The sequence below is a fragment of the Bubalus bubalis genome, chromosome 12 (assembly GCF_019923935.1).
Source record: "Bubalus bubalis isolate 160015118507 breed Murrah chromosome 12, NDDB_SH_1, whole genome shotgun sequence".
Taxonomy (NCBI): domain Eukaryota; kingdom Metazoa; phylum Chordata; class Mammalia; order Artiodactyla; family Bovidae; genus Bubalus; species Bubalus bubalis.
Genome location: NC_059168.1, coordinates 16,075,693 through 16,084,792, shown reverse-complemented (window position 1 = coordinate 16,084,792; position 9,100 = coordinate 16,075,693). Strand labels below are relative to the sequence as shown.

The 9,100-nt window shown below is 38.9% G+C and overlaps 1 long non-coding RNA gene across 1 annotated transcript in view; it reads right to left on the bottom strand.

Annotated features, from left to right (window-relative positions):
• Positions 1 to 472: 472 nt before the first annotated feature.
• LOC123328423 overlaps positions 473 to 9,100 on the bottom strand; it is a 98,106-nt gene continuing 89,478 nt past the window's right edge. Inside the window, exon 3 of the long non-coding RNA XR_006543239.2 lies at positions 473 to 744. This is a non-coding gene — a long non-coding RNA (uncharacterized LOC123328423). The remainder of the gene's footprint in view (positions 745 to 9,100) is intronic.

The window sequence follows — 9,100 nt, the reverse complement described above, 5'->3', positions numbered from 1 at the left end:
ATAAGAAACACACAGTTCCATTAGAACTGCACACTCTCTCAGTCCTTTATGCTTTCCAGTAGGATTTTGAAATGTCTTTTTATTGTGGGGCTGTTATTGCTTGTCACTTTCCCAAATAAGGCTTCACTATCTCATAATTATTACTCAGAGGTCTGACGGACCCACATGGAATTTGTTGTATTCTAACACAAAAATAAGAATCTCATTTTAAATCTCCAATAAATACAAATACAAAATTTTGCATTGTACAGTACAAAAATACCTTCTCACAAAAGAACACAAAAGAGACAAGGGTTGCTAGGCAACCACCCAGCACAAGCTTTAGCATTCAAGGTAACAGAAAAACTACTGTACTGCTACCACCTAAAGGTTCTTGCTTAAAGCAATGAAAGAAAACTGACAGTGAGGAGTTGAAACAGAGCTCAGAAATATCGCCATTCTCCAAAAATTGTATTTGATCATGTTTTATTGAGTTTAATATGTTGATTTACAAAATCAGTGAAGAAAGTACAATAACCTTGTTTGGATTGTGTTCAACTTTTAAAATTCAGCTGCCATTTGCTACACGACTCTGGGTGTTATTTTCTGCGCACGCTAAAGGTTATACTACACACAAGCTTTCCTTTAAACAAAATCAATGCGAAGAGCAGTTCCTGGGTGAGCAGAACAGAGCTCATCAGACCACCATCCATTATTCCATCAAAAATCCAGTGCTGGAGATACAAGGATTATAATCCTTGAGATCTAGAATACAGAGCAAGGTATTATGATGTGTGTAGTCTAGAGCAACCTGCCTGGTTGAGTCCTGGCTGTATACCACTTACTAGCCTTATGACCTCTGACAAGACACTTATCCCTAACCATTAGTTTCCTCATCTGCAAAAGGAAAGGAAAAACTTACCTACACTATGATATTCAAGTGGTAATTGAAATAACGTGTGTAAATCCCCTTGCATAGTGGCTGACATGTAATAGGTACACAATAAATGTTCATATTATTGATTTTATTATGAAAGTAAATAACAAATAATGTTCAATTGCATTTATTTAAATACTCTCAGGGTACTTATTAAACAAATACCTAACATGGTAATATTTTGTTCCAGCACACAATGTAATATGGGAATAAGTGACATGGGAAAGAGCACAGAAGTAGCAAGTAGACCATTAATTGGAGACCTATATCTTTCATCATCCTGTGCAACTTGGGACCCTATTATTAAGAAATGGTGAAAAGATAAATGAAAAACAGGATGGCCTACATTATCTTGGTCCTATCTGAGTTCCTTGTATTTATATAGGAAGCTATAAGGAATTTTGTGTGCTCAGGTCACCATGGAATTTCAGATCTTTGGGCTACTACCTAAAGCAAAATTTAATCTATGGAAAATCAAGAACCACACTGGAGCTGGACGGGTCTCTAAGGGCTCAGCCACAGGAGCTCAAATATCCTACCTCCAGCTGGTGACACCATTCTGTGTTTTCTGGCCTGCCTCAAGCTCTTCCTATTGTGCTCACAGCTTTTTATTTTTTTCTTTTGGTTTTTCTGGCAGTGGCATGTGGGATCTTAGTTCCCTGACCAGGAATCAAACCTGCAACCCCTGCATTGGAGGCACAGAGTCTTAACCACTGGACCTCCAGCGAAGTCCCTTAGAGCTTCAGTTTTATGATTAACTTCCATATGCCTCATGATGGCCTTGCTGACTGCTTCTTCACAATGACTTACATGCTCTTCCATGGACAATGATGATAGACACTATGTTACCTACTTTGAATCCCAAAACAGAGATTCTGATTGCCAGCAAAAAGGTGAAAAGCACTGTAGTGGACAAACACTAGGATGTGTCACCCAGATCACCTTCAAAAACAAGGGATTTCTCCCCTAGCTATTGCAAGTGCTGCTGTGAGAGAGCCCCCAGCCTTCAGGCCCCACAGAGACACACAGATTGTCTCAGCTAAAGAGAGTCACCTCATCAAAGGCATTGTCCCCTTCCTGGGCAGCTGGGACTTAGAGAGGATAAAGGCCTAGTCCTCTTATCTTGATTCAGGACATCTCCGAAGGATCACTCCAGGTCCAGAACTCCCTAGGATATCTGCTGAATCCTGAATTGAGACTGCATCACCATTCAACTCTTCACTCTACCCACTTCTGCTTCTGTTCTCCTTTCATTCCCCTCCCCTTACTCTCCCCTTCTCCTTTTTCCTCCTCTTCCCCAGATGTAGATCTCCAGAGCACTCCTGAAGGACCACCCTAAACACTAAGCATCTCTGAGTCTGCTGCATATGAAACCAAGAAGTGAAGTGAACATAATTCATAAATTGCACACATCAAATCTTCAAGTCAAACTATCTAGGTTGTCAATAGCCAGTTGAAATACTGCCTGCCCCAGCTAAAGTGCCCACTGTTGACACAATAAGCTATGACTCAGGGACCAGGAAGATAAGGTTGTGTGTCAGTCAGTCAGTTCAGTCGTTCAGTCATGTCTGACTCTTTGCGACCCCATGAACCACAGCACGCCAGGCCTCCCTGTCCATCACCAACTCCTGGAGTTTACCCAAACTCATGTGCACTGAGTCAGTGATGCCATCTAACCATCTCATCCTCTGTTGTCCCCTTTTCCTCCTGCCTTCAATCCTTCCCAGCATCAGGGTCTTTTCAAATGAGTCAGCTCTTCGCATCAGGTGGCCAAAACATTGGAGTTTCAGCTTCAACATCAGTCCTTCCAACAAACACCCAGGACTGATCTCCTTTAGGGTGGACTGGTTGGAACTCCTTGCAGTCCAAGGGACTTGCAAGAGTTTTCTCCAACACCACAGTTCAAAAGCGTCATTCTTCGGCACTCAGCTTACTTTATAGTCCAACTCTCACATCCATACATGAATACTGGAAAAACCATAGCCCTAAATAGATGGACCTTTGTTGACAAAGTAATGTCTCTGCTTTTTAACATGCTGTCTAGGTTGGTCATAACTTTCCTTCCAAGGAGTAAGCGTCTTTTAATTTCATGGCTGCAATCACCATTTGCAGTGATTTTGGAGCCCAGAAAAATAGTCAGCCACTGTTTCCCCATCTATTTGCCATGAAGTGATGGGACCGGATGCCATGATCTTAATTTTCTGAATGTTGAGCTTTAAGCCAACTTTTTCATTCTCCTCTTGCACTTTCATCAAGAGGCTTTTTAGTTCTTCTTCACTTTCTGCCATAAGGGTGGTGTCATCTGCATATCTGAGGTTATTGATATTTCTCCCGGCAACCTTGATTCCAACTTGTGCTTCATCCAGCCCAGTGTTTCTCATGATGTACTCTGCATATAAGTTAAATAAGCAGGGTGACAATATACAGCCTTGACGTACTCTATTCCTATCTGGAACCAGTCTGTTTTTCCATGTCCAGTTCTAATTGTTGCTTCCTGACCTGCATACAGATTGATCAGGAGGCAGGTCAGGTGGTCTGGTATTCCATCTCTTCCAGAATTTTCCACAGGTTATTGTGATCCACACAGTCAAAGGCTTTGGCATAGTCAATAAAGCAGAAATAGATGCTTTTCTGGAACTCTCTTGCTTTTTCGATGATCCAGCGGATGTTGGCAATTTGATCTCTGGTCCCTCTGCCTTTTCTAAAACCAGCTTGAACATCTGGAAGTTCATGGTTCACGTATTGCTGAAGCCTGGCTTGGAGAATTTTGAGCATTACTTTACTGGCCTGTGAGATGAGAGCAACTGTGCTGAGCGCTGAAGAATTGATGCTTTTGAACTGTGGTGTTGGAGAAAACTCTTGAGAGTCCCTTGGACTGCAAGGAGATCCAACCAGTCCATTCTGAAGGAGATCAGCCCTGGGATTTCTTTGGAAGGAATGATGCTAAAGCTGAAACTCCAGTACTTTGGCCACCTCATGGGAAGAGTTGACTCATTGGAAAAGACTCTGATGCTGGGAGGGACTGGGGGCAAGAGGAGAAGGGGACGACAGAGGATGAGATGGCTGGATGGCATCACTGACTCGATGGACGTGAGTCTCAGTGAACTCCGGGAGTTGTGATGGACAGGGAGGCCTGGCGTGCTACGATTCATGGGGTCGCAAGGAGTCGGACACGACTGAGTGACTGAACTGAACTGAACTGAACTTGAGCATTCTTTGGTATTGCCTTTCTTTGGAATTGGAATGAAAACTGACCTCTTCCAGTCCTGTGGCCACTGCTGAGTTTTCCAAATTTGTTGGCATATTGAGTGCAGCACTTTCACAGTATCATCTTTCAGGATTTGAAATAGCTCAACTGGAATTCCATCACCTCCACTAGCTCTGTTCATAGCAATGCTTCCTAAGGCCCACTTGACTTCACATTCCAGGATGTCTGGCTAGGTCAGTGATCACACCATCATGATTATCTGGGTTGTGAAGATCTTTTTTGTATAGTTCTTCTGTGTATTCTTGCCACCTCTTCTTAATATCATCTGCTTCTGTTAGTTCCATACCATTTCTGTCCTTTATTGTGCCCATCTTTACATGAAATGTTTCCTTGGTATCTCTAATTTTCTTGAAGAGATCTCTAGTCTTTCCTATTCTATTGTTTTCCTCTATTTCTTTGCATTGATCACTGAGGAAGGCTTTCTTATCTCTCCTTGCTATTCTTTGGAACTCTGCATTCAAATGGGTGTATCTTTCCTTTTCTCCTTTGCTTTTCACTTCTCTTCTTTTCACAGATATTTGTAAGGCCTCCTCAGACAGCCATTTTGCCTTTTTGCATTTCTTTTTCTTGGGGATGGTCTTGATCCTGCCTCCTGTACAAACAATGTCATGAACCTCCATCCATAGTTCATCAGGCACTCTGTCTATCAGATCTAGGCCCTTAAATCTATTTCTCATTTCCACTGTGTAATCATAAGGGATTTGATTTGATTTCACTCAAAATCAACCTGTCTAAATATTGTAATATTAAACCATCATTTCTTCAATATAGCATGCATTGCCATACTAAAAAAAAAATCTTGAAGGCATCATGCTATTTTTCTTGTATTTGATGCTGGTTTCCTACTGTGATTTAACACCTTAAGAATTCTCTCTTTATCCCTGAAATTCAACATAACCAGGCTATGTCTAGATGTCTGTTGTTTTTATTATTTTTTCCTAGAATACAGTAGCTTTCTCCAATTTGTTCACTCAGTTCATGAAACTTTTTTCTGTTTTCAATCTCTGAATACATTTTCAATTCCGTTTGTCAGAAAGTATATTTCAGGGTCTCAATCATCCTTGCATTGAATTGACTGTCTTTGCCTATCCTCTATGTCTATTACTTTTCATTTAATTCCTTAAATATCTTATCCTTTTTCATTTACATTCATTATGGTTATCTTAAGCTTTTTGTCTACATCATCATTTTTATTTTCACCTATGCTAGTCTATTCCTCGGAGAAGGCAATGGCACCCCACTCCAGTACTCTTGCCTGGAAAATCCCATGGATGGAGGAGCCTAGTAGGCTGCAGTCCATGGGGTCGCTAAGAGTCGGACACGACTGAGCGACTTCACTTTCACTTTCACATTCACTTTCATGCATTGGAGAAGGAAATGGCAACCCACTCCAGTGTTCTTGCCTGGAGAATCCCAGGGATGGTGGAGCCTGGTGGGCTGCCATCTCTGGGGTCGCACAGAGTCGGACACGACTGAAGCAACTTAGCAGCAGCAGCAGCAGTCTATTCCTTGATGTTTCTAATCACTTTATTGGCTCTGTATTGTATTGGTTTGATCTTCAATTTGCATTATTTGCTCCACTGTATCCTTATTATTACATCTATCATCCCTTCCCTGAGATAACATGACAGTCATTTCTGTTAAGTTGCTAAATAACACAGAGCACTGTAGGGGATTTTCTTTTGTTCTGGGTCATAGTATCTCCCAGACTAAATTTATTGTTCATTACTTTCTATTTTTGCTCATGCTTGCTTTTATTGTTGCTAAAATTTGTTCTCATAGTTGCATTGTCATTTCTTCTCATACTATTCATATTCAATCTGAGCTGATTTGTCCCAGTAATTTTTCTCTGATACAGTGTGGGTTACAGTTTGCTTTGTCCCCTCAGCTATAATTTGAGAGCTCATTTTGATCATAGACTGAGTCATAGCAGGCAGGCAGTGGGGTGAGTAAAAGACCAGAAAGAGCTCATCTGAAGCTACGAACAGTCTCTTGAAGAATACATGAGCTCTACTCTCTTTCCTGAAAGTCTTCACTCTAACTATTTGGAGAAGATTGAAGGACATGAGCTATCCCCACTCAGCGGTAGTGAGAAGTCCTCCCATCTTAGCTGTCACAAAGGTTGAGAGAAGTTGAAATTCTATCCACATCTGGCAGTAATGAGATGGTGTCCCCCATGAGCAGTGTTAGAGAAGTTAGCTACGATAAAAGATTTTTTTAAACAAAATAAAAATGGCTTAAATAGGATCTAGAGTCTTATACAATATTATCCAAAATATCTAGGTTTCAGTCAAATTTCATGCATCATACCAAGAACCAGAAAAACATCAAACAATTTAAAAGCACAATCATCAGATGCCAACCCCAAAGTGACAGAGAACTTTAAATTATCTGACAAAGATTTTAAAGCAGTTGTCTTTACAATATTGTAAAGTTTAAAAATAAAATTAAATTAAAAATAAAAAATAAAATGCCTCAACAAGCAGCTACAAAACATAGTTGAAAAGTGGGTACAAAAAAAAAAGTCTCAGCAAAGAACAGGAGATATAAAAAAGAAACAAATGAAAATTTTAAACTAAAAAAATCAATAACCAAAATAAAAAATTTAGTGAGTAGGCTCAACAGCAGACCAGAGAAGAGAAAGTAAGGAATCAGTGAACATAAAGCCAGACAACAGAAATTACCCAATCTGAAAAACAGAGAAAATATGGGCTGAAATAAAAAAAAAAAAAAAAAAAATGAGCAGAGGCTCAGGGATCTCTGGGACTAAAATAAAATCCAGTATTTTCATCAACAGAAGGAAAGGAGACAGAGGATTGAACTGAAAAGTATTTAAAGACAGTCTGGATGAAAAATTACAAAATTTAACACTAAGTATATAAACCTAAATATTCAAGAGCAGCTCAGTGACTCACAAATAGGATACATCCAAAGAAATCCACAATAAGACACATGGTAGTCAAGCTTTTGAAAAAAATTTTAAAAAAGAAAAAGTTTTGGAAACAGAGAGAAAAAAAATAACACCTTACCTATCAGGGAAAAACAATTCAGAGGACAGTGGATATCTTATCATGGAAACTAGAAGGAAAGACAGTTTTCAAGTGCTGGGAAAAAAAAAAAAAAGAATTGCCAGAATTTATAATCTGATATCCAGCAAAAATGCATTTTAGAAATGATGGGGAAATCAAGGTATTCTCAGATGAAGGAAAACTAAGAGAATCTGTTGGAAGCAGATCTACCATAAAAGAATTTAAAGTCTATTTAAAGTTTTCTAAATAGAAAGGAAACAACTGATCAAGGAAACGAAATGTCAGGAAAGAAGAGAGAACATGCTAAGCAAAAAAAAAAAAAAAAAAAAATGGTTAAAACAACTCCCTGACTCCTGAGTTTTCTAAATTATGTGCAGTGAGTGAGGCAAAAATGATAGCACTGGCATGGTTCTAAAAGTATGTAGAAGAAATATTCCAGACAATTAATATAATAAATGCAGGAGAGTATATGGACATAAAGAGAAGTAGGTTATTTATGCTTCACTCAAGCTGATAATATGTTGACACCAGTAACCTGGATAAATTACAAATACACATATATATAAAGTAACACTTACAGTAACTACTTAAAGAGCTATACAAATAGACACACTCAAAACACTGCAGATAAATCAAGATGTAATTCTAAAAATGTTCAAGTAACCCATAGGAATGAAGGAAAAAGAAAGCACAGAAACAAAAAACAGAACAAACAAAAAATTTAAAGTAACACAGATTTAACATATGAATAATTACATTTAAGTTACCTAAATACACCAACTAAAAAAGACTGGAAAAGTGGATTTAAAACTATGAACCACTTATATGCTGTCTAGAAGGAGTTCATATGAAATACAACGACCTAGGCAAATTGAAAATAAACGAATGGAAAAATAAAACATGCAAACATTAATCAAAAGGAAACAGAAGTAGCTGTATTAACATCAGATAATGCAGACTTCAGAACAAAGAAAATTACCAAAGACAGAGGGGTACATAATTATATGATAATAAATGGTTCAGTACTTTAAGAAAACAGCACAAAATATGTATGTACCAAACTACAGAGGTGAAAAATATTTGCAGCAAAACAGATAAAATGAACAGAGAAATCCACAATTACACATTTATAGTTGCAGTCTTCCATGCCTATCTCTCATAAATTGGTAGAATAACTATACAGAGATTCAGTAAAGATGATATAGAAGAACTCAAACACAGCATCAGCCAACAATATCTAATCAACATTGATAGACCACTCCACCTAACAAAAACAGAATACACATTCTTTTCAAGGAACATATACCAAGATAGATAATATTCTCATCCATAATCTCACCTCTTCCCCCAACATTCCCTCAACTCGCAGAAAGGCAACCTACCTTCTCAACCAAACTCTCTTCATTCAAACTTAGAGAGAGAGGCAGTATAATGCCACAGACTTAAGAGATGCAGGCTGGATTCCTGGTTTGGGAAGATCACCTGGAGGAGGGCATGGCAACTCACTCCAGTATTCTTGCTTGGACAATCCCATGGACAGAGAAGCCTGGCAGGCTACAGTCCGTAGGGTCACACTGACTCGGACATAACTGAAGCGACTTAGCATAGAAATATTCATGCATGCTAAGTCACTAACCCACGTCTCTTATGCCTCGTGCATTGGTAGGCGGGTTCTTTACCACTAGTGCCACCTGGGAAGCCCATAATTATAAGTGTGTGTGTGTATGTGTGTGTGTGTGTGTGCATATATCACACATATATGTGATATATCACACATATATCAGCTTTAAAGACCTTCTAGTCATCAGATCCCACAGAGAGGGAAAAAGAAAAAATAAAAGAAACTCAAATATCCCCAAAAGATACAACTCCATTAACTCTAGAATT